The sequence below is a fragment of the Macrotis lagotis genome, chromosome 3 (genome assembly GCF_037893015.1).
Source record: "Macrotis lagotis isolate mMagLag1 chromosome 3, bilby.v1.9.chrom.fasta, whole genome shotgun sequence".
NCBI lineage: Eukaryota > Metazoa > Chordata > Mammalia > Peramelemorphia > Peramelidae > Macrotis > Macrotis lagotis.
In genome coordinates this window covers 80,371,991-80,399,436 of record NC_133660.1, presented here as the reverse complement: position 1 = coordinate 80,399,436, position 27,446 = coordinate 80,371,991, and the positions used below count along the sequence as shown (strand labels likewise).

The following is a 27,446-nucleotide window of genomic DNA, read 5'->3' as shown; positions in this document are numbered from 1 at the left end:
CAAATTTTCTGTTCAAAACTGGTCAGTAATGGTTCAGAAAAGTTTGGAAGTCCCCCTTTGTATAGACTATCAGGCTGCCTTCTGTGGGGGCCGTGGGGGGAGGGAAGCAAGATTAGAAGAAACATTGTAAACTTTAAAATAAATAAAATCTTTCTTTAAAAAAAGTTTATGTTGGGGCGGCTAGGTGGTGCAGTGGCTAGAGCACCGGCCCTGGAGTCAGGAGTACCTGAGTTCAAATCCGGCCTTAGACACATAATAATTATCTAGATGTGTGGCCTTGGGCAAGCCACTTAACCCCATTTGCCTTGGAAAAACTAAAAAAAAAATAGTTTATGTTCAATATTATTGGTTGCTTGTTGTAGTCCATTGCCTTCCCAAATATCATCCCAAGCCCTTTGATTCTTTAAAGTAGAAGCAAGTCCTTTACAATTTATTTTAACTTATTGAGTTTTATAATTTTTCCCCTATTCTTGCTTCCCTTCCCCCATCCTCCACAGAAGATAGTCTGTTAGTTTTCACATTGTTTCCATGGTATACATTGATCTAAGTTGAATGTGAGGAAAGAGAAACCATATCCTTAAGGAAGAAAAATAAAGTATAAGAAATATCAAAATTACATAATGAGATAACAGTTTTTTTTTCCTCCTGAAATTGAAGGTAATAGTCTTTGGTCTTTGTTCAAACTCCACATTTCTTTCTCTGGATACAGATAGTATTCCCCATTGCAGATAGCCCAAAATTGTCCCTGATGGTTGTGATGGAATGAGCAAGTCCATCATAGTTAATCGTCACCTCCATGTTGCTATTAGGGTATGCAATGTTTTGCTGGTTCTGCTTATCTCACTCAGCATCAGTTCATGCAAATCCTTCCCTGTTTCCCTAAATTCCCATCCCTCCTGGTTTCTGATAGAACAATATATCACAATTTGTTAAGCCATTTCCCAATTGAAAGTCCTTCATAAACTTAACAGTGGCTCCTTGATATCTGAATTGTTTCTTCTGACTGTAGTTTTTCTCCTTGATAATTTTGGATTTGGGATATAATGTTTCTTGGAGTTTTAATTTTAGGAACTCTGTCAGGAGGTGATTGGGAGATTTTTCAATGACAATTTTATACTCTGGTTCTAGGATATCAGGTCAGTCTTCCTTGATAATTTATTTAAAGATGCTGCCAGTGACCCCCCCCCCCCTTTTTTTCTTGATATTTTTCAGGTAGTTCAATGCTTTTTTTGACAAGGAAATGGGGTTAAGTGATTTGCCTAAGGTCACATACCTAGGTAAGTATTATGTCTATGAGGACAAATTTGAACTCAGGTCTTCCTGCCTACAGGGCTAATGCTCTATCGACTGTGCTACCTCGCTACCCCCCAAGTTCAGGAAATCTTAAATAATCTCTCTTTTCCAGGTCAGTTTCTTTTTTTTCAATGAAAAATTCACTTTTTCCTTATTTTTTAATTCCTTTGAATGAAAAATGATTGATTCTTTTTTCTAGGTTTTTTTTTTTTTTTTTGCAAGGCAAATGGGGTTAAGTGGCTTTCCCAAGGCCACATAGCTAGGTAATTATTGTCTGAGACCAGATTTGAACCCAGGTACTCCTGACTCCAAGGCCGGTGCTTTATCCACTATGCCACCTAGCCACCCCTAAAATGATTGATTCTTGATGATTAATGGTATCATTAGCTTTCACTTGTCAATGCTAATTTTAAGCAATTATTTTCTTCTTTAGTTTTTGTACCTCATTTTCACTTAGCCAGTTCTACTTTTTAAAAGAGATATTTTTCTCCACTTGACCAACTGTATTTTTTTAAAAAATGTTTTCTTCAGTCAATTTTTGTCCTCTTGTTCCCAAGCTGTTGACTCTCTTGCATAATTCTCTTTTCTTTTCCTATTCCACTTCTCTTATTTGAGAGTATTTTTTAAAATTTTATTTATTTATTTGTTTGTTTGTTTATTTATTGATTTTAGTTTTTGCAAGGAAATGGGGTTAAGCGGCTTCCCCAAGGCTACACAGCTAGGTAATTATTAAGTGTCTGAGGCTGGATTTGAACTCAGGTACTCATGACTCCAGGGCTGGTGCTCTATCCACTGTGCCACCTAGCTGCCCCCAATGCCCCCTAGCCGGCCCGGGGTGTATTTTTAGCATTTTTACTAAATACTAGTACTTTGTACTTTATTTTCATACTTTTACTAAAATAAGAGTATTTTTAATTTACTTTTTGGACTCTCCCAAGAAAGTTTTTTGGGCTTGAGACCAATTCATCTTTTCCTTTGTAGCTCTGTATTTAGGCAATTTTTCTCTCCTGAGTTTGCGTTTTTATCTTTCCTATCACCAAAATGACTTTCGATGATCAGGGCTCTTTTCTATTTTTAACTCATTTTATAGCCTATTTCATGACTTTTGAAGTTGAGTGCTTCTCTTGGGACACAAGAGTAACTGTTCCAAGTGTATTATGTTAGAGAACTAGGAGCATTTTTTACTGATTTTCTGTGCCAGTGCCTTTGGTGCTGGCATCTTGCCCACTTCTTTTGGGTGGCTTGGTCTAGTTGTGCCTGTTATGTCAGGGGTTCTGGGATTTGCAGTTTGCCTTCTGGGATGAAGCACATGGTAGCACATGACTGGCCTACTGTGATACTAGCCTGCTGAGTAAAGAATATGGGACCTTGATTGTTGATTTGTGCTGTGACTAAGAACCTTACTATGGCTTGCCCAGACAGTGCTAGGCTGCACCCCTTTTTTTTCCTTAAGTGAGACAGACCTTTTTGAAGTCCTTGTAAGTTATCTAAAGTTGGGAAAATTGTTTCACTTCATCGTTTTGTAGATTCTGTCACTCTAGAATCCATTTAGAGCCTTGATTTCACATTATTTCTGAGAGAAATTGGGGAGAGCTCGGGTCACTTCCTGATTCTTCTTTGCCAGCATGCCTCTGACCCTTATTTATTTATTCTAAAGAAAATATTATTTTGACCTATAACCTGTACCTTATACATAGCAGAAAATGAAGAAAAATCCTTGCTATATCACATTATAGAACTTTAAGTTTAAGAAAAGGCTTCACTGAAACAACCTTGTGAGATAAATATTCCATGACTTTTAGAGTTGAAGAAATCAAATCTCAGAGAATTTAAAGAACTTATTGAAGAGAATACAACTGATTTCTAACTCCAAGACTAACATATTTATAATGATGTTACATTGTATCCATCTCAAGAGCAATTCACATTGGCTAACACAGATGAAGCTTGACATGTTTTAATTTTTAAAAGAATTTCAGTTTATTTAGAAAGCAACAATGCAAAATAGGGACTTATAACTATAGAAAATTAGTCTTGCTTATTTTAAAAATATTTTGGCTATACAAATTCCATTTTTATTATGTGAAATTTAATTCAATCAGGAATAATTAACAAAATGATATTGTCTTTTATAAAAAATTGATTTCTTTATGTTTTATATATATATATATATATATATATTAAGAGAAGATAGTTTGTACAATTATTATACTATTACTATCATTATTATTCAAGTCCAGTAATCAACTTCATGGTAGGGAATAATATCGAGAAGAAAGATAACTGAGAGGCAAAAGCAAGTTTCTAGTGTTCTGTGTATAGAAATCTAGCTTTCTAATGTTAACATCTTCAAATTATCTTGCTAAAGCAATGGACTTTTTATCCACTTTTTTCTTTGCTTTGATCACTAGTTTTTGGTCCCTGAAAATAATGATTATTCTTAAATTCAGCTTCTTGCAGGCAGAAAGAAAAATTAATTAATTATTAACTTCTGTGGTTGTCCCAGTTTCTTGGAGGTTAAGTAATTTTAGGGTTAGAGACAAAAGAGAATTAGATTGCCACAAGGATCCGAGTTTCTAATCCCAGATAATCCTCTATATACCTTGAGGTCTATCATCTGACTTCCTTGTGGTAGAATTACCTATCTGTAAATTCACACACATTAAAAAAAAACAAATGGAAAATTAAGATAACAACTCAAAGCTGAATTCTTTTTAAAAAGTTTATTATTTTTTCAAATTAAAAGATTTTATTAAACTGTCCTTTCCACTACAATTCCACCTCCTACCTCCATGAACAAATATTTTATGTGTGTGTGTGTGTGTGTGTGTGTGTGTGTGTGTGTGTTAATACTTAAATACATACACAGGGAAAATAAATTTCCACATCAACAATTTCAAAAATATGTCACTTCATTTTAGGTTCATAACTTCTTTATCAGCATGAGATCTGTTTCATTTTCAACCCTTTGAGTCTGTAGCCTTGCATTTAATGAGCATAATTGTCATGTCTTTCAAAAAAGTTATTTTTCTCTCCAATATAGTTATCATTGGATACAGTATTCTAAGTCTTATCATTTTACTCTGTAGTAGCTCCTAAAGATCTTTTCAGTTTCCCTTTAAACTGTCTACTTCAGCAATTCTTAAGGCCCAATAATATTCTCTTATTATTCAAATAGAACAATGTATTTAGCAATTGTCCAATCAGAGTACACTCTCTTTGTTTCCTGGTTTGGTTAAGATGAAAATAACTACTATAAATATATGATTATATATACAATAAAAATAACTGCTATAAATATGTATGCATGTATGCAAATCTTTATATGTACCTTTTTTCTTTTTTCTCTTTGATTTCTTTGGCATATAGCTCTAATAGCAGTATATCAGGTGCAAAAAATCAGTTTGGTAAATTTCTAGGCATATTTATATTGCTTGAATTTTTAAAATAGAATTGAATATAATTTGAAGACATCAGACAGTGAAAAGAATTAAAGATAATATGTCATAATGAAGTGAGAAATAAATTTTCAGTCAAGATTCCTGTGATCAGCTCCAATATCAAAGCTGTACTAGTTGAATGACCTTGGACAAGCTGTTGAATCTTTGATTCTCAGCTCTCTTCTCTATAAAATGAGTATGATATAGAGATCATGTACCTCACAGGATTATTATGAGATAGCTTTGTAGAATATAAATTTTGTATGAGTTGCTATTAGTATGAGAAAAAAGAATAACAACTCAGAAGTGTAGAGACACAAATTGTCCCTTAAATGAATTAGATTTGTGGTTGAACTTAGTATATTTGCCATTTTTGTCAAATGCATATTCATATGGTATATATATTATGGACTAATGAAAAAGATTCAAGTTCATTTGGGGAATCAATAAGCCACCATGTACGATTGATATTTCTTTCTAAATGTATTTCCAATAAATTTCCTACTTTCTAATTTCATCACTGTACAGGTACTCAAAATCTCATTTCTTACCATATTCTTTCAACTGATTTTTTTTTACTACAAAGTCTTCCCTCTATGTATCATAACCAGCCTCATCTTCTTTACATCCCTTTCAAGGGTCATAAACTACTTAAAAAAACTTCTATGGCCCCCATCAAAGGCATCCAAATTCTGTCCCTGATATGCCTATTAAACAGGATTTTTTTTAGTTTTTGCTAGGCATTGGGGGTAAGTGGCTTGCTCAAGGCCACACAACTAGGTAATTATTAAGTGTCTGAGGCTGGATTTGAACTCAGGTACTCATGACTCCAGGGCTGGTACTCTATCCACTGTGCCACCTAGCTGCCCCACCAATTAAACATGATTTCTAAATAGTCCTTTATATAAGCTTTTCATTCAGTAGCTCATGAGATACTCTCATTCATTTCCCTGCCAAAGTTCATCAAAGGGGTTCCACCCAATATAATAGAGACCTTCCTAACTTTCTTTTGATATAACTATTTCAGTGCAATATCATCATTCATTCTCTCCATGTGAGAGGTCATATGAGTTTTGATAATGTAAACCCTTTACTCCTATTCCTCTTCAGAGTTCTTCAATATGCATCTTTCCATCACCCACTGGGTGATTTTCATTGCTAGTTCTTCATAAGCAATGGTCTCCTGGGTCTTGTGACAAAACAATAATGATAAAATGCTTGTTTTTAACAAATGGCGCTTTGTTATTATGATTTGTTTCATCTTTTTTTATTTTTTTAAAGGCAATGGAGTAAGTGATTTGCCCAAGGTCACACAGCTTGGTAATTATTAAGTGTCTGAGGCTGGATTTAAACTCAAGTTCTCTTGACTCCAGGACTGGTGCTCCATCCACTGTGCCACCTAGCCACCCATATTAGGATGTTTGTGATCAATAAAACTGTTTCTCAACTTTCTCAAAACAATCTCTTATTTTTCCAACTCATCACCTATTTTTTGACCGTACCAGATATAGATATTATTCCATTACATTCACATACCAAAATTTGCTTAGAAATTCCACAATAAAAGAACACCCTCTTTGCTTCCAGTTTTGGTTACTACGAAAAGAACTGCTAAGTATGTCTGTATATGTGTATATATGCTTGTATATACTTTATTATATATCATCTACAGGGTGTTCATTCAGATGTACTTTGAAATCTGGGCAATACACATTCTTTGTTCCTATGTGGGTAGATAGGGCAGACTACTATCAGTGATTACATGTCTCTTCCAGAAGGTTCTGCAATATCATGTGACCTAATTAATGTCTTCTGTAAATAGCAAAATCTGGAGGAACTCATCATCTCCTGGGACTCCTTAACCTAGAATCTCCTCCATCACAATAGTAAATACTTTATAGGGAATGTATCCCTCTACTTTATGTGTCTTCTGTTGTGTGTGATATGTGTTCTCAACAATTCATTGAATAAGATTATTTCTGTTGTTATGTCTTTTGAGGAATCTAGAAAGATCTTGATAGATGGGTAAAAATTCCTGATAATGGTTTATTCTACTAAGTCAAATTACGTTTTTCCTAATCAAATAAGATATAATTTATAAAGTGCATTGTCAATCTTAAAGTACTTAGACATTTTAACTATAAATTTAAAACGGCACTGACTTTGGGATACTGTATAAATGATAGTGGAAGAATAGTAATAAACATACAATAGATGCACATATATCTTGTATTTTCTAAATCTTCTGATAAATGTGAGATCACAGAAATGTAGCCCATCGTTGAAAAAATTTTATGAAAGCCTGTTTTTTCTCTAACAATACACATATCAGAAAAGCCCTCAATTCATGTATAGATGATGCCAATTTGGATTCATCATAGGAGAGTTAATATAGAAATCTATTGTTAATTATGTGGTTTTGGTCAACTTGTTATTTTGGGGGAAACTAATAAGATTAATAAAAAATTTCTAAACCCTTGATATCTTCCCCTTCAAGATTCCTTGCAAATCAGTCCCTCAGTACCTTCCCAATTTTATTGCTTCTGGCACATATCATATACACATACATACATACATACATACAAACACACACACACACACACACACACACACACACATATATATATACATACATATATATATACTATAATATATACTATATGTGTGTGTGTGTGCTTGATACAATCCAGTTGTTTTTCCATCTTTCTTTTCCTTAGTGCTATTTCAACTTTTCCTGAAATTGTCATGGATCCTATATTGTTAGTGTTCATTGTGATATTTCTATTATTTTTAGTAAAAAAATATAATATGTTTACAAGTCTTTTCCATTTTTCTTTTGTTTGTGATATTTTTATTTCATTTTCATCCTTGAATGTAATCAGTTGGATATTTTATCAATTTTTTTTAGTCTGGTTGTACTGTATACTGATAACTCTACTTTGTGAAATTATTCCATTCTTAATTATACATCATCCTTTTTAAAGATTTTTTTTAGATGAATTTATGTTCTATCTTAGTGGTATTGTCTTTTACAGCTCTTCTTCATTTATGAATTAAGGTAAATATATATTGATTAAAGGTATTTCTGGGATTTTTTATCCCTTTGTGGAAGCAATTTTATTTAATTGATTTAATGTTTCCATTAAATTAAGTCAATGCTGATGTCATTTCTGTTGTTCACTTTCCAGGAATTTTGACTAAATTGTTAAAACAATTCAGAGTTAAATAATATTCATAAGATATCATTTTATAGCTATTCCTATGTATTACTTATTTTAAATTCTGCTCTTACCTGTGATCATTTGATTGTTCACAAATAGAGAACTCAGGAATAACAACTACTCTCATTATAACTTAGGGTATCATCTGATCTTCTCGTGATGGAATTATCATGTCTATTTTATTTCTGCCTGATCATTTAATGTTGAAATTGGCCACATGGCAATAGAAAACAGTTCATGAAGAATATGATACAAGGAACAACTGGAGAGTTTCTGAAACAATGTCTCTGCTTTCTTCCTCCATTGGTCAAATCAGATATTTGAAAGGAGAGCAGTAATCTATCTTTCAGTCTTCAACAAACCTACTTCATTATCTATCTAGTAACTTCTAAAATATTCAGACCAGTTGGTTGACAATCCAGTGGTTATACCTTTGTCTGTTTCCATCTAAATTCCATCCTTCTTTCAAGGACCATCTCAATTACCACTTTTTCCAGTTCCACCACACCATTTTTAAGACATTTATCTCATTCTTCAATTCAAGTCACCAACAGTAAGCAGTCATGTTATTGTAGGCACTATGCTAGACAATGGGAATACAAAAATGAAAATCAATGTGGCTCCTGCCCTCCAAAAAGTTTATGCAAACAGTTCCTATCATAAAATTTAACACATATTCATATTGTTTTATATTTTTCTTTAATTTCTATGCATTAATATTTCCTCCCTAATTAGATTGCAAGTCCTTTGAAAGTGAAACCAAGTGTCATATTTCTTTGGTACCTACCCATCCTCCTTAACAACCTTCCATGAGACTTAGAAATGTGACAATTGCTTATTGATTGGTTGATTATAGGCTATAATTGAAATTCTGGGAAGAAGATAGTATCTTTTGTTCCCATGAACAAAAGAAAAATAATCATTGTTTGATTGAAGGATGACTGAAAATTCTGTATTATACTCAATATATTCTCTAACATTTCAATCACAGTGGTACAAATTCATGTTTTTGAAACATGCATGATAGCAAAACTGATTAAATTCATTTTGAATATTTTTATTTGTATACCTGATAGAATACATGTTCCTTATGGATAGAGATTTTAAATATTTTTATTTCTGTATTCCTGGAGAGCTTATTATTGTGCATAGTAGTCTCTATAATATTGATAATAGCTAGCATTTATATAACACCTACTGCATGTCAGACATTATATTAAGTGCTTTACAAATAATATCTCAACTGATAACATGTTATTATTATCTCCATTTTATAATTGTGGAAACAAAGCTATTATAGTGTCTGAACCTGAATTTGAACTCAGTTCTTCCTGACTCCAGATCTAGTGTTCTATTGCACTATCTAAATATCTAGATTTCCTAAAAGGTTTTGGAGAGTGACCAGTTCAGCTATTTATTAGAAAATTGGAAATTAAAAAATCTAATGTGGTTAGCATGTGAGTCCCTTTAACAACATGTTTTCTTCCCAACAGTCATATGCAGTAGGCAGCACATTTGTAATAATCTCTTTTCTACATAGAAGGAATCAAAAGTCAGAGACAAAAGAATTTCCTCAGGGTTACATAGCTCGATCAAGGTTGAAAGAAGGAATTATTAAAAATAATGCTCTTCATGACATTATCATTACTTATTTGCATTGGCCGACAATCTGGTTGAACTGTGGTCAAGATGATTTAAAAATTTTAATATATTCCAAAGACCACTCTCATTTGGCTTAATCATATACACACATGGAATTGATCACTGATAATTATTTTTTAATTTACTCAGTTTCACAACAAATTTAGGGGCATCTTGGTGCTATAGTTACAGGTCTGAAATCAGAAGACCTAGAATTCAGAGTCAGGCTTAGACACTTTCTAGTTCTATGACTCTAGCCAAGTCACTTAACCTCTACTTGCCTGTTTTCTCATCTGTAAAGTGGAAATGATAGCTTTTACTTCCCAGGATTACCATGAGGATCAAATGAGAGGATCATTACAAGCTATTAGTGCAGTATATTAAGGTACTACACAGTTTTTAAATAAATATAAGCTTTTACTATTACCTAGCAAGTTTGCATATCTATATATGCTCACATAGTGGTAGCCTACTTTAATGTTGTATGTTTAATTCTTTATATTTTCTAGTCTATGTCATATATTATACATGTACATAAACACATATATTTATAGATGTATGTGACACACGTGTATGTTTAGCATATTTATATTGCATGCAATTATATATCAATATCTTGTATATTGCTATGTGTGTTCATGTACATATATAAATATATCTATATATGTCACAAATTCAAGTTCCAAAAAAGATTTATTAAGCACTTACTGAGAAGACACATTTATGCTCAGCACTAGGAAAGCTGCAAAGTTTGGATAATCCATGGAACTTCTCCTTATGGAACTTGTCATCTTCTAGATGATATTGATGCCATCAGTCCTGTACATTTTGATTATCTTTTTAATCCTTGCTAAAGATGATAGAGGTTTCATAGTGTTTTTGTATAGGACTTCAAAACATTGATATTATATGTGATTTTCCCCACCATTTTTGATATTTGTGGTACTAAACTATGTATCTGTCTTGATTCATAAGCTCTCTGCTGTCTTTGTTGCTCACCAAGACAGTCTCACAGTAGGACAGTAATATGAACTATCTAGAAGGTCCAACAATAGTAAAAATGATGTCCTCCTTCAGCTTGTCTCTGGGCCTTGATAGATCTGTTTTAGAGATTTAATTTTCTGGCTTAAATAATCATTTCCTGTTAAATTACAATCCTGTGAAAGGGTCATACACTAAGATTTTCAATAATAATGCCCTTGTGTAATTTGGTTTAATAGATCTTTTTTTTTTAAGTGACATATAGATAGAGATAGAGATCAGTGGAATTTTCAAGTGCAGAAGGTGAACCGAAAAATTGGTACAGGGCAAAGAAGGTTGCCAGAAAGGAAGACCTGAATAGAGGTTTGGGTATCTAAGGAAATATCTGTTCTCTGAGGGAAGATACAGTGTTAAAGAGGAGGCAGAGAAGAAACACAGAAGCAAATATCGCCTCCCTCTCAATCTTGCTGAGGGTTATCCCAATCACTAATCAAATCTTTTTTTTTTTTTTTTGCTGTGGTTTCCCTGAAAGCCATAAATTAATCGTGCTTTTGAAAATGAGTAATGCTTCTGGGTATTAATAAATCAAATTTAAGGGAACATTACATAACCTACTTTCCTCTCCACCCTGGAGTTCTCATGGATTACTGGATTCAATTTGGAATACTTTAGAAATAAGTATACCTCAATTAGTTCAAGCCCCCATTCCAAATCAACTTGGAACTAGAAAAATTATGTGAACTCTGTTTGTAGCAGATAATGAGACTTAAACAAATAAACAGATAAATAGACTTGAACCTTAATTTTAAACAAATCATTTGATAAGAATTTTCAAGAAAAGCACAATAATAGCAAAACCTTCAAACATTCTCCATATGCACATAATCAGGAGATAAAGGTTTCCCTGAGAAAATGTTTGGGGAAAACCCAGGGACACCATTCCAAGAAAGACTAGAGGAAAGAGAAACAGCCCTTCATGTGGCTAAATGGAACAGGAAAGATTTAGTCATGCTTTATTTCCTTTTATATTATACCCAGCAAGTAGGCAACTCAGTAAAGCAAGAAATTATCTTGCATTTTATTCAGCTTATTCCCAACAACTGGCAAGCTGGCATTGTAGGGCACTGCTCCTACCTGAGTTCTGCCATAAATACTTCTGCCACATGGCTCTCCATCTCCCCAGAAGACCTCTTCAGCTTAATACCATCCTTTCCCAATTTCTGGTCTCAGTTCTTGATGTAATAACCGTACCTTATAGGAACACTCTTGAAGTCCTAATCTATTGGATTTGTGTCTTCTATACAATGTGCTGATGCAGATGATGATATTATGGTTTGCAATAACTCAATATCTAATAAATAGAGAGTTTTAGTGGTGCTGGTTTATTTCAGAAATGTTGTGATATGTGAGGGGGTAGAGGCATAAGTATGATCCTAAAAATCTTAGTGAAATTTGAAATTTGAAATATTAACTTGAAATATAACTTCAGAAATATGGAGGCAATAAACATAAAGTGACATTTAAAAGACTAATTATTTAAGATCATAAAACATTTATATAGTTTTTAAAAAGTCACCATCTTGCTTTTCAACTTTGTAAGAACTTTCATCAACCACTGCTCAATACCTGATGAACTGCATTTATAATCCTTGCCTTAAGATCATATAAATAATGAGGTTTTGATGCACCCAAGCCACTTTTTATGTGATTACCCAAGAAAAAGTGTGATAAAGATAGATCAGGCGACCAAGGTGTTCAAGAAAAAGGATCTCATATATCAATTCAGCAGTCTGAGAAATTAGTCATCTAGAAATGTCACAAAACAATATATAATGACATTGTTCCTGATTTTTAAAATATATCATTTAAAATTAGCATAAAGTTAATTTAATAATTAAACTTTCATTTTTTTTAATTTTAGAAAGGTTTTTATTAATTTTCAGTTTTACAATTTTGCCCCAATCTTGCTTCCCTCCCCTCTATCTACCACAGAAGGCAGTTTGTTAGCTTTTACAGCATTCCCATAGTATACATTGATTTAAGTTGAATGTGATGAGAAAGAAATCATATCCTTAAGGAAGAAACATACATTATGAGATACAGCAGAATTACATAATAATACAATTTTAAAAAATTAAATTAAAGGTACATAGAAAGTCTTTGGTCTATGTTCAAACTCCACAATTCTTCATCAGGATACAGATGGCTTTCTCCATCGCACATATCCCAAAATTGTGCCTGATTGTTGCCCTGTTGGTATGAGCAAGTCCATTTAAGGTTGATCATCACTCTTTTAAATGATTTCTTGAGCACATTGATTTATAAAGCACTGGATGTCAATTGCTTAACAAATTGAGACCAGACCTACTCAGTTTAGCACTGGACCTCAAATAGAGAGGACAGATCATATGATCTTTTTCTAAGCTTATAATATTTATACTTCTAAAGTTATTAAACCTTAGTTAAATTAAGATATGATATATATTTCATATATATTAATATATATTTATGTTTATCAAATATATATGTATTTCATATTATATTGAAAATCTGTTATCGATGGTCATTTGATGCTTTTGTTGTTTTTTGTTTTTGCAAGGCCTTGTGGTTAATTATAAATATTTTTGCACTCATAGGACCTTTTCCTTTTTTCTGTCTTCAAAATACAGACCTAGTAGTAGTTTTGCTAGATTGAAGGGTACATATAATTTTTTTTAGGTTTTTGCAAGGCAAATGGGGTTAAGGGGCTTGCCCAAGGTCACACGGCTAGGTAATTATTAAGTGTCTGAGACCAGATTTGAACCCAGGTACTCCTGACTCCACTGCGTCACCTAGCCGCCCCTAGGGTACATATAATTTTATAGCTCTTTGGACATAGTTCCAAATTGTCCTCCAGAATTGTTGAACCAGTTCACAATTCCACCAAGTGTTCATTAGTGTTCCAATTTTTCAACATCCCCTCCAACGACTGTCATTTTCCTTTTCTTTCATATTAGCCAATGTGATAGGTATAAGGTAGCACTTCAGAGTTGTTTAATTTGTATTTAATAATGATTTAGGGCATTTTCCTTTGACTATAAATTTCTCTGATTATTCTTCTGAAAACTGCATGCATTTAAAGGTTATCAGAGAAACTTACTGTATACTATTTTTCTGAGTTCCCTACCTCCCTTTTAATTTTAATTGCATTGGTTTTGTTTGTACAAAAGCTATTTAACTGTAATCAAAATAATTCAGTTTATATTCCATAAGTCTATTATTTATTTTGGCAAAATTTTTCTATTACACATAAATCTGAAAGTCAAAATATTTTAGTTATTATATAGACTTTTATGTCTAAATCATATAATCATTTTCAATTGTTTGTCAGCTAAGTTATTAGTTTTCCTAATGTTGAACCAGCTCTGCATTCCTGGTATAAATTCTACTTGGTCATAGTGTAGGACCCCCTCTCCCCCAGTGGTAAAATCTTACTGTCTGTTCCTCATATTTACCTTTCCTTTAAGAGTTTGGTTTCTATGTTGTTTATTGCATGAATGTTTAGTATTGATATTACTTCTGTGACTTATAGAAAAATGTTGTTTCCCTGCTTTAAAAAAAAGTGAGCTTATGTACAGCCTTTAAAATTTCTCTATGGTTCTGGTTGTTTGAAGATTTCTGTTTTCTTGATTTTTCAGGTCAAAATCAACAGAAATAGTAAAAAAAAATCAATGGTGACTTAAAACTGACCGGGGGATCATCTAGCCTAACATCATTTTACAAATGCCAAAACTGAGACTGAGAGTATAAGTTCCCAAGTCACATATTTTTTTATGTGAAAGAGATGGTATTTAATGATAAATTCAGAGAGTGAGTCAAGGATCCTTTCTACTTCAGGTCATACCTGTGAAATGATGGTTCACAATCAATTTACTTTCTGAATTATATTGCACTTTAGTTGAGAAGGGGTAGGGGGTGGTCTGGTGTAGCATTAATGGAAAATAGACTAATACAAAGAGATCTGAGTTTAAGATTTTCAGTTCACTTAAAATACATTAGTGCTGTTATTCTTCTGTCATGTGATCCAGTCTTTCAAGTGGCACCTGGTAACTGTAAGAGACGATTGGCACTTAAAACCTTTCATCAGCACTTCTCTCATCTTTCTTTGGAAACCATCGGTAGTATGAATACTATTTAAACTACTGACCTCATCTCCCAATAATGATCACAAAACTTCATGTCACCACTTTTAAGAACTTCAACTATTCAGCAGCTGTTCTGGAGATTGCCATTTCAAAATCTCTCCAACTTAAGTTTCTTGTCACTACATCAAAACGAAGTAATTAAATAAATACCATCCTTTTCCATAGGGATTTGGCTGTCTGATGAACACCATCACCCAAAAAAGAAAGGACCGACCTAATGATAACAGCCGTTAATAGTCTATCCAAGACTCAGTGGGGCAACTAGTTACCTTGTTGCTTATAAACCAGAGAAAGAAAAGAGAATGGTTTTGAACGGTTTGGCATGGGTCTTGTTTTCTTTAGGAAGAAAGAAAATAAGCATTTATTATGTACAAACTATGTGTCAGGCACTATGCTACATACATTACAATTATCTCATTAATCATTTTGTTATTTAATTTAATAACACGTAGCTAACACAGTGTCAGTTTATTGTATGATAATGCAAATTTAAGTTAAAAATATTTATTAAACACCTACTGTGTGTAAAACACTGTCCTAGGGCATTACAGAAGATGCAAAATTTAGATGCCGAGGTCCTTGATCTCATGGCCAGTCAAAATTGATCACCAATCAACCAGTATTTCATTGATAATATTAATCATGTTCATTTTATTCAGTAAATTGGTGTTGGTTGAGAAAAGAGTTTTCTGAAGGTGAAGAAAAACAAAGCAGGCAAGATATAAGTACATCATTTCATCCTTGGGATTCATGTTTTCTCTAACCTGGGCTTAGATTTGCCATGAAAAAAATGACAACTCCTCTGTAAGTTTCTTGCTATTGTTATTCACTTGTTAAATAGTGTTTGATTTGAACTTAGGAAAATAAATCTTCCTTATTTTCCTTGATACTCTATCCACTGAACCAACTAGCTGCTCCTCTCTCCTAGTGACTATGGCCAAAAGGCAAATTAAAACATTTGGTGCCAAGATGTCTGGTGTTAAACCTCTGTGACCTAGGATAGACTGGTCCTTGGTCATTAGGCCCCCATTCAAAAGATAGCTTAGTAGGGATAAGGGATAGTTATCATTCTATTGGACAGCTTTTGAAAATAGAGGATCACTTTTATCATGATGAAGCATGAGAATAAGGAAGAGATAAAAAGTACTAAATGAACCAAGTAAGAAGGGAATAGGAGATTCACTGTTTCAGTGGAGAAATATATAATAAAGTCATTCATTCTAAAAACATAAATTAAATGCCTAAATACTGAAGTCTGAGACAACTATAAAGTTGAGACAAGGCATAGACACACAGTCTAGTAGGATCTGATGATCTGATGAATCGAAAGAAGCTGTAAATAGAAGGTTTGCTGTTGCCCATAAACATTGATTATTTCCCAGATTATAAAATGATTTGAAGATAGTTTCTCATTACTGATAATCATTACAGCTGCCTTAAATATTTGGCACAGAAGGCATCAAGAGCAGAGTACAGCACAAACAGAAAAAGAAAAGTGATCATAAAGTCATCATATGGTTGTAATTATGGAAAAGAAAATAATTCCTTCAAGGCCAGTATACAATGATTTTCTTTAGAAACAGTATATGATGTTTAGGGTTTCATATTTTCTTTGCAAAATGACAATGGAATATTTTCACTGGATAACATAAAGTTGGAAATAGACCTTTTACATTGCTCTTCCTGAGAACCTGCTAATTTGCTAGCAGGTACTGAAAGAAAAAAGAAATGCAGAAGTAAAGAAAAGAGAAAAGAATGTTCCTTAACTGGATAAAATTGTTAGGACTATTCTTTTACACCAAATTCTAAGTAAAGATATGGATAAAAATAAGATAAGCTGAGAAACTTAAGACATATGTTTTGTCCTTCATTTTCAAAGAAGACCATGACATCAGAGAGGTGATGCCATGGTAAGCAAGTGAACTATATTTGAATGGGGGGGGGGGTGTGCTGTGCTAAGTCAACAACCTCACTTTCTCCTCCAGAACCATCTGTGTCCAGTGGCCAAATATGAATAAGGATGACTGTAGATGACCCTGAATATGAGACGATCAGATTTACGTGACTTACCCAAGGTTACACAGCTAGTAAGAGTCAAGTGTCTGAGGTCAGATTCGAACTCCCGTCCTCCTGAATCCAAGGCCAGTGCTCTATCCACTGCTTCATCTGCCTGCCATTTAAGACCTACCTTCTGACAAAACCCTAATCTTCTGGAAGAGTTTTTCTTCCAAAACATTCTTTCTACTAAAAACTTTCTTCTTTAAGATATTTTCCTTGGGCTTCCAACAAATTAAAGACAATTCTTAGGACATGGTCCCCATGGTAGAACACTTTTCCTCACCTAGAATACATGATCCAAATGTAATTCTGAGAGACTCTCCTTTTTATACCATCTCCTGCCCCTTAGATAATAATATTGTCTCACATTTAGATATTACTTTTCATTATTTATACATGCTTTCACTTTATCTCATTTGAGTCTCACCTAGAGTCAGAAAGTCTTTGGTTTTAGTCAGTGGTGTGATTCAATTAAATTAACAACCAGTTCTCTGTCCGAATGACCATTTTAAGTATACTAAAAGATATACCAAAGGGTAGTTTAATATTTCATGTATTTATTATTCAAATAAGAACAACAAAAGAGGCACACAAAACTAGATTATACTTCCTATTCACAGTAAGTAAATGTATCCTTATGGAACAAAAGCAACCAGTGACCACAGCAGAAAATGTTGGAACATATGTAAAACCAAAATTCATTTTACCTATTCTTGCTCTTATTTCTTCTACTTCCATGACTCCCAAAATGGATGATACAATAACTTTTGAAATCTATATTACTATTGGTTCATTGTGTCCCAGCTTCCTTTTGGGTTCATTGTCCAGGGAAACTAAAACTGTTACTATGAGCTCATAATATCTCAGGGGAATCTTGGGCATAGCACAAAGTGGAAACAAATGACAGCTTGTTGCCCCATGGTTGTCTGGCACTTTTCCCCATTATGTTATATGTTTGTTAATTGAAGTAACAAAAATGAGGGAATTAAAACGTAGTATTTCATCAAAACCATAATGAGTTTTAAGAAATAAATAAATATTATAAGCATAGTTCTTTCAATTTTTTTTCACCTATGGATGGAAGGAACATTACTATGGGTGCTTAGAGAATGCTGTTGTGCAGATAAACATTAAAAAAAGAATGGGGGAGCGGAGCCAAGATGTTGACAATAAAGGATCCAGTCTTAGGGGCTCTGTGATAAAATTCATAAGCCAAGGACTCTAACTAAACTTTCCAGAGACAGAACCCACAGAGGGACCCAGTGAGGCAGTTCTCCTACTCAAGGTAACCTGGAAAAGAACAGAAAGGCTCTGCTCCCCGGGGTCGGAGGGGCGGCCCACCGGAGGGGTGGCCCACCAGAGCGAAAGAACCTCAGCCTCCCGGAGGCAGCCCCAGGGCGGTAGGAGCCGCAGCTCACAGCAGTGGGGGAGTCTCCTGAGCTGCATCCCGGGGAGCACCAGACACAAAGTGGGGGAACAGTGGGGGACCTCTGCCAGAGCGAGCACGTGGAGCCCAGCTCTCAGGGCACACAGCAAGCAATGTGGTCTTTCTGCAGCCCTGATCCAGGAACAGAAGCAGGTGGAGCCCATAAGCAGGAGCCCCCAGGGCATGAGCCCATTGATCTGAGGGAGGGGAGTGAAGAGAGAGAGAGACTGCCAAGCTCTGCCCCTGGAACAAGACTCTGGGGCTCTGACCACATTCAAATCCTGATTACAGTCTAGGACCCCCCCCCGAAGAGCAGCAGGGCCCCCCCACCTCAGCCCCATGGCAGAGGGGGGTGCTTATGGTCATTCACAGACCAGGAGGGAGGACAGGGCCTCACGCACTGAGACCCTTATGGGAGTGTCCCAAAAGCTCAGGAAGCACCCCAAAACAGGCACAGGCTGGGAAAAATGAGAAAGCAGAGAGAAAAAAGAGGAACACAATTGAGAAATATTTTGCAAATGAGCCCAAGAAGGATCAAAACACTCAGTCTGAAGATGAGGAAGCACAAGCTCCTGCATCTAAAGACTCCGAGAAAAACAGAAATTGGGCTCAGGCTATGACAGAGCTCAAAAAAGACTTTGAAAATCAAATGAGGGAGTTAGAAGAAAAACTGGGAAAATAAATGAGAGAGATGCAGGAAAAAACATGAAAATGAAGTCAAGAGCCTAGTCAAGGGAATCAAAAAAAAAATGCTGAAGAAAATAGCATGCTAAAAACCAGCTTAGGTCAAATGGATAAAACAGTTCAAAAAGTTATGGAGGAGAAGAATGCTTTAAAAAGCAGAATGGGCCAAATGGAAAAAGAGATAAGAAAAATCTCTGAGGAGAACAAATCCTTCAGACAAAGAATAGAATTCAGGGAGATTGATAAATTTGCCAGAAATCAGGAATCAATACTTCAAAACCAAAAAAATGAAAAATTAGAAGAAAATGTGAAATATCTCATTGAAAAAACAACTGATATGGAAAACAGACTTAGGAAAGATAATTTAAAGAGTATTGGAATACCTGAAAGTCAGGAAAAGAGCCTTGACATCATTTTCAAAGAATTACTACAGGAAATTTGCCCTGATATTCTAGGAGCAGAGGGCAAAATAGAAATGGAGAGAATCCACCGATCCCCCAGAGAAAGAGATACCCAAAAAACAACCCCTAGGAATATTATAGCCAAGTTCCAGAACTCCCAAGTCAAAGAGAAAATATTACAAGCAGCCAGAAGGACACAGTTCAAATATTGAGGAGCTGCAGTCAGGATCACACAGGACTTAGCAGCAACTACATTGGAAGCTCGTAGGGCTTGGAATACAATATACCGGAAGGCAAAAGAGCTTAGAATCCAGCCAAGAATGAAATACCCAGCAAGGCTGAATGTCCTCTTCCAGGGAAAAAGATAGACTCTCAATGAACCAGGGAAATTTCAAATGTTCCTTTTGGAATGGCCAGAGCTGAACAGAAGGTTTGATCTTCAGATACAGGACTCAGGTGAAGCATAGAGATTGGAGGAGAAGGGGAAAATATGAGGGACTCAATGATGATGAACTGCAGGTATTCCTGTATAGAAAAATGACACTGATAATACTCATATGAACCTTCTCAGCTAATAGAGCAGAGCAGGTAGAGGGAGCTTTTATAGTTGAAGCACAGGAGAAAGCTGAATTCGAAGATAAAATATGGTGTAAAAATGGAGTTAATAGAAAAAAAAAGGGAAATGTAATGGTAGAAAGAAAAAGGAGAGGGGGAATAGGCCAAGATATTTCATATAATAAGAATTTTCTTTATTATAATGAGCTATTGCAATGATATAGAAGGGGGAAGGCAAGGGGGAATGAGGGAAACTTCGCTCTTATCAGAGGTGGCTAGGAGAGGAAACAGCATATATACTCAGTGGGGTATAGGCATTCGGAGTAAGAAGAGGGGGTGACAGGGGGAAGGGGGGGATGTGAGTGATGGAGGAGAAGATGGACTATGGGGGTAGAGTGTTCAGATATAACACATTTTCTTTTTTACTTATTGCAAGGGGCTGGGATTGGATGGCCTGTCCAGGACCACAGGGTCAGGTGGATTCTGGGCATAAAGGGTGGTATGGGGACTCAGGGCTTCTTGGCCCCAGGGCCAGGGATCTGTCTTCTGCACCACTCAGCTACCCTACAGCAGAGTCAGAGTGAAAGGAGAGAGAAAATATAGTACATGGTAGTGGAGAAATACCAAAGGAGGGAGCTGTGGAAAAATATGGAAGTAACTTTTGGCATGGACTAATCATAAAGAATGTGATCCACACACAACGGAGTTATTGGTGTTAGAACAAAGACTGAAGCACATTTTTTAATATTATTATTTTTGGGGGGGTATAGGGCAAATGGGGCTGGGTGACCTGCCTGGGGCCGCTTAGCAGGGTGATCCTTGGGTGTCTGAGACCGGATTGGGACCCAGGTGCTCCTGGCTCAAGGGCCAATGCTCTGTCCACCACCCAGCCACCCCTACTATTATTACTATTTTATTTTATTTTGGGTCTTTTTTTTTTCGTCTCTGCAGGGCAGTGGGGATCGGGTGGCTTGCATGTCACACAGCTGGGTGATTGTTGGGTCTATGGGGCCGGATGTGGGCTCGGGTGCTTGTGGTTCCAGGGCTGGTGCTCCGATCATTGCGCCACCTGGGCATACCTACAATTATTACTATTATTTTTTTTAATTTTAATTTTTTCTCTCCCCTTTACTTTATTGCTGAAGCAAGTCTTATATTTATGGGGGGGAGGGGGTATCTCATTTACTCTTAAACAAGAATATTTTACTAATGTAAAAATAACATTAGTTGTACAAAATGAGAATAAATATTAAATTAAAAAAAAGAAAAAATTTAAAAAATTTAAAAAATTTAAAAAATTAAAAAAGAATGAGGAATGTGAATTTGTGATTTCCACATTGGGAAGATGCCCAGGAACCATGTTAGAGAAAACCATGATTACAAGTGTAATTTTAACAACCAGTTCAGCCAACTCAACAGAAAGTTAGGTATTGGTTCAGCCAAACAGGGGCAAATTGACTGAATCTTACCAATAGTCTTAGTGCTTTCTTCACAAATTACAAAATTGTGTGAATGGTGGTAAGTCCATTAATGATCTGAGCTTAAACTTCCTCATTGGTAAAAATATATAAGCAACTTGTTTCACCCACCTCACAATATTATTGTCTGGATTAAGTGAGAGGGAACATAATTATGTTTTGGTAAAGAGCTGTAGTGCAATTAGAACAATGCTGTTTGCTGATTAGAAAACTTGGGTTGAATTCTGGCTCCTCCAGGTTGTATGACCTTCAGTTATTGTCTCTAAGCTCTAGTATCTTCATTTATAAAGAAATATAAACATTAGGTAGATTAATAATAATTGCTCATAGTTATATAGCATTTTGCAAATTATTAATTACTTTATCCACAATAACCCCTCAAATTAGGTACTTGAACTACTTACCTCAAAGAGTTGTAAGGATTAGATAAGGTCAAACATCTTCCAGACATAATTTTGTGTAAATCAACTAGTGGGTAAATAAAACATTTATTAAGTGCTTCCTGTATGTCGAGCATTATGCTAAGCATTAGGGATATAACTACAAAAATAAGACAATCATAGCTCTCCAAGAACTCACATTACAATGAGGGGAACAACATTTTTAGTTGGTTTCCATTGCAAGTCAGATGAAAAGTTTCCATAGTCCTTAGGTAAGAGTGGCAAAGAAGATGGTAGTCTTTAATCTTTATGGCATTTTGACTGATAAAAACATCCACTTCTAATTTGAATCATTTCATTCTATCAAGAACTTTTTTTGCAAGAACTTTATTTTCTGTGTATTTAATAACTGTGCCTATAACACATGGTTGCCAGGCTGTGTATTCATTAAGGATGGTGTCTAAGATCACTGAAATGGAAGCATTTATATATTTAAGCTTCTTGGGTTCAGGTTCCTAGACTGTCTCCATCAGAATCTAAACACAGATGGTGGTCAGGATGTAGCAGTGATTTGATGTGCCCAGAAAACACAGGCTTTTTTCTTTCTTTCAGGATAAATTGTTGCTTCTACAAGACTGATATGTGGCAATTGGTTGGCAGTTAGTATGAATTGTTGGCACTTTTTCAAGAAGGGTTACTTCCCCAGATGATAAAAGGTAAATTATCATTAAATCTTTACATATGCATAGAGACTGATTGACTTGTCTCATACTACAAGGATAGGAAGCAGAACTAATATTCAAATTCAGATCTTTTGACTTGAAGTTCAATTTTTTTTCCCATGGCATAGATGAGATACATCTCATAAATGAGATACAAATTTCCATGATTTTCTTTTCCACAAATGCTTTATATTTCCTTCTCATTCAATGAATGAAACAAGAAGAAACCTCAGACTAAGCAAATCATAACTTGTTTTAATGGACAATTGTAGAATAGTCATTTTTGGATGAATATTTTATAAGCAGAAGGGACTTCAGAACCATTTTTAGTCTTAATTAATAAACAAGGAAACAGAAACCTGGAGAGATTACTTGATTAGCAGTAATGGTGAAATAAGTGATTTATGCAGAAGTGAGCACAATACTCTTAAAATAAGACATTCATTTTAAGCATAAAATTATTAGTATATCTCAACATATACTCTGCAAAAAGCATTTTCATTAACATAGGGATATATAGACATTTATGAAGGAAAACTTTTTCTTAAAATCAAGTATTCAAACACTAGCTACTTTTTTTGTTTACAGGGTATGTAAAGATGATTTTAAGATTTCAAATGTCAAAAGAAAATAACAGATACTGCAGGGAGAATGGCAAAATAGGCAAAAATATTGGACTGCTGGAGGAGCCTTGGACTGTTTGAAATTATTGTCCCAAAGTCATTAAACTGTACATATCCTTTGATGAAGTGATAAAGAGATCATAGAAAGATTGAAAGACCCCCCTATGTACAAAAAACACTTTTGTAGCATCTCTTTTTATGTAGTAGCTGAGAATTAGGGGTTCCCATCAGCTGAAGAATAGCTAGATAAATTAAGGTAGAAGAACCTAATGGAATATTATTGTACTTCAAACGATAATCAAAGAGAAAGTTTTAAAAGTTAAAGACTTGCATGAACATATGCAGCATGAAAATGAACAGAACCAGGTGAATGATTTCTACAATAAAGCACTTTAAAAGACTCAAAAATTCTGTGGAACACGATGCACCCATGATTTCAAAACACCAAAATTAAAGAATATCTCCCTTCCTTATAAAAGAGAGGTGAATGGACTGTATATGTATAATGAATGTATAATGAAGTATAAACATATATATATTATTTTGAGCAAGGCTGATGTAAAGATATGTTATGCTCAGGTATGCAAATCTGTTAGCTATTGTTTTGTTTTGCTTTTCCCATTATAGGAGGAAGAATGTCAGGCAAAAGGAAGAGAAATCCTATTTTAGTTCATCGGATAAAAATAGGTATGGAAATATGAATATTTACTGTTGTATATGCTGTCAGACATAATCACTGTGTTTTAATTGCTTCTCTTTGTTAACAGGAAAGGTTCAAGGGATGAAAGTAGAAAAGAGAAGTATCTGAATTCTTACTAAGATATAAAATCATCATAGTTTTAAAACAAAATATTAATAAAATAAAGTGATGGATATGAATCACACGAGAAATCAATGTATAGGTAGATTGTAATCTATACTAGTGAAGGATTACCCACTTTGATGAATTATGAATCTTTAGCAATATTTATGGAGCTATAATTAATATTAAACCATCAAATAACTGTTCAGAGAAGATCTTAGCAAATCTAGCACGAAAAGATAAAAGAATGACTAGAATAAAACTTTCAGAGCTTGGAACAGATATTAAATTATTCTCTAACCAGGGAAATCACTGACATTTTGTTCTCTAAAACTAGCATAAGGGAAGATAAACTATGTTCAAAAATGCAAACCACCTCTCCTCCCAACCCTCTAAATGCCATCCATCATTGCCATTGCTGAAAGCATAATAATTGATTTGTGACATTAAATCTGGCCCAGGTTGGTAATACAAAACCATGCAATTTCAGCCCTTGTTCACTTCTGTGCAATGAAAAGTTGGTCTTATGGGATCTGAACGGTATAGAAAAAATTAGAGATATTCAAACCAGAGAGTATAAAGTGATTAAAGGGTAAGGTTCTTTTCTCTCCTAACTATATAAACTTTACTGTGTCTAACTTTGAAATCTTATGTCACTTTTTACCTTGGAATACAGAAAGTCTGTGTGAATGATGACTATGCAATCATGGTTATATATCGAAGGAAACACTGTAACACTTTTTTTTTCCTGAAAGAGGATATTGATTTAATTATGTAAAGGTCAGTAGGAAGAACTATAAAAAATAATAATTCATCACTTCCAAACTCAGTGATCTTTTCATATATAAAACAAAAGAAATAGAGTTATAATTAACACATGCAAGTTGAGCTAACATCTAGGGATGGGGGGGGGTGAGGCTTCCTTCTTAGATAGATGCATTATCTCCCCCACATGATTAGCAATTCAATGACATAATTTGGCATTCTCTCTTTCAGTTACAACTACCCCAGAGAAATCCCTTTCCTAGTATCTTTGCCAAGGCACCCTTCTTATGAAGTCTACTTCCTTTGCCATCTATATTGATATCGTATTGTCCACCAATAAACAAACAAAGTTAACAGATGAACATTTTCTCCAGGTGAAAATACTCTTGTAAATCTTTTAATTTATATCTCTGTATATCTCCTCTCTTTTAACTATCTCTATAACATCTGTATTTCTATTTCTCTCTGCTTACCTCAGTTCAGTTCATTATCATGCAATGATTCATAGACAATTGAACCAGCTTCTGATTTGATCTCTCAAGTCTTTCCACACTTCAACTTATCTTCGACATAGCTGCCATTCATGTCACCCCTTCCCCATTCAATAACTCCAGTGGTTACCAATAGCTGATATAAACTGTTTGACATTTAAAGGTCTTTATCACCAACCTACCAAGATACATCTGTCTACTTTACCTTTTTTCTTTACATGTTCCTCTCATCATCACATTCTATGATCCAGTCACTGGTCAGCCTGTTCACTGTTCTTTACAATTGATATTTCCACACCTTGGTGCTAGCTGTCCCACATGCCTATAATACACATTTTTATCAATTCCTCCTCTTTAAAACCAAGATTTCTTCAAAACTCAGCTCACTATACTTTCTACATCAAGTAATCCTTAGTTGCTGGTTAGTTTTTCTCCTAACAAAACTACTTTGTGTTCATTTTTTAAAAAAATCTGCATATTCTTATATCAAATAAGATGCTATTTTAAAAAAGTGGTTAGCAGAGTGCTTAGAATAAAGTAGGTCCCATATTAATACTTATTCCCTTTCTCCTTTCCTTCCCTCCTTAAAGTAATATTTGCATGGCATACAGTAGACACCATAGAGATACTTATTCCATTCACTCCTTTTAGATCTACATGTACTTAGATCGTTATGGGTTCATCTAGTAGCGATAAGCTCTCTGAGAGCAGGGGTTGTTTCATCTTGTTCTGTATCCCTATCCCTACTGTTTATTAAAGTATCTTTATATTCATGGCTTTCCCCAGAATATGCACTTAATAGATGTTTATGCATTCATCCATTAATTAATTTGTTTATATGTTAAAAATGTAATATGTGCTTATTGATTGATAAAGAGATTTGTTTCTATTTATGATTTCACCTAATCTGTGATTTCTTTCTGTATATAGGATTTGTAGTGATTAACTTCTGCTAGCATATAAACTACACTTTTTATCATTTAAGTTATCTCTGCAATTGTTCCTATACTAGAGTTTGGGAAAATTGTTAATATACTTGTATTGGAATGAAAATGTAATATCATAGAAAAGAGACTAAAATCATGCTTTTAAATGTCTTTTATGATCATTTTCCCCACAGAAGTCTTATTCTGATGCTTTATCATTGTATGAAATGAATCATTATGTGAAGAAAAACTGACCACATCAGCTCCTGGAGACTTTCAATTTATCAAGGTATGAAAGGTTTTCCATTTATTTGTCTTGAGAACCTACCCACACCAGTAAAATAATGCAGGGATTCCCTGCTTGCCGAACTAATCAGGCCAGGATTGGGTAAGCAGACAATTTTTAGGGCACCTTTTCCTAGACCTTTCCTCACATCAGGAGGTGAGTAGAGTGACTCTTAAAAGAGCTGCTCAGTTACTCAGAGAACTGACAAATTCCACTGCTGCTTTAAGTGAAGAAATGACCCTATGACTCTTGGCCACCTGTCTGCAAGTTGGTGACTACATCTTCCAATGTATGTGCACCTGCTGCTTCATCCCTTGCCTGTTACCACAGGACTTTGAGGAATGGTTATGAGTAATGTCTTTTGTTGTGTGCATAAATTGGATTTTTTTAATTTTTTAAATTTTTTTTTAGGTTTTTTCAAGGCAATTGGGGTTAAGTCGCTTGCCCAAGGCCACACAGCTAGGTAATTATTAAATGTCTGAGACTGGATTTGAACTCAGGTACTCCTGACTCCAGGGCCAGGGTTTTATCCACTGTGCCACCTAGCCGCCCCGATAAATTGGATTAAAGTGACATAGAGTTGCACGAAATCAACCACCTCACTCTCTCTTCCAAAATCATCATGATCTGGTATAGTAAAACAGAGTCAAGACAGCTGATGATGGTTTTAGATGCAGTGGATGACCTTGACATTATCAATGTCTAAGCAAGCTCTAAGCACTCCAACAGCACCTGCCTTAGCTGGCTCTTGGCTGTTGGAACGAATTATTATTCTCTGCCTATTCCATCAGTGAAATATTGCACATGCTTGGGGTAGACACCTTCTACTATTTACTGATGAGTTTGAAACTCCCTTGGTCACCCTCAACCCAGTTTAGCCCACCTACCAAAAATGGTTTACTGGGCTGTGGCCACTGTACATGCTACAGGTCACTCAAGTAGACATCAAAGGTGAAAAGCAGCCCTGAAGAGGGCTCAGCAGCTCTCATACCAGAGGCAGTAGTCTTTCTTGAACATACCTACACTGCATTTTCCCATATGGGTCAGAACACCAAGACTGGTTTGATGAAAATGATGGGTAAATACAGA

The 27,446-nt window shown here is 34.8% G+C and overlaps 1 long non-coding RNA gene across 1 annotated transcript; it reads left to right on the top strand.

Annotated features, from left to right (window-relative positions):
- Positions 1–18,072: 18,072 nt before the first annotated feature.
- LOC141516139 (uncharacterized) lies at positions 18,073–26,588 on the top strand. The gene is made up of 4 exons (XR_012476616.1): positions 18,073–18,103; positions 22,355–22,458; positions 23,715–23,774; positions 26,266–26,588. It is a non-coding gene; the product is annotated as an uncharacterized LOC141516139 (long non-coding RNA).
- The last annotated feature ends 858 nt before the right edge of the window (positions 26,589–27,446 follow it).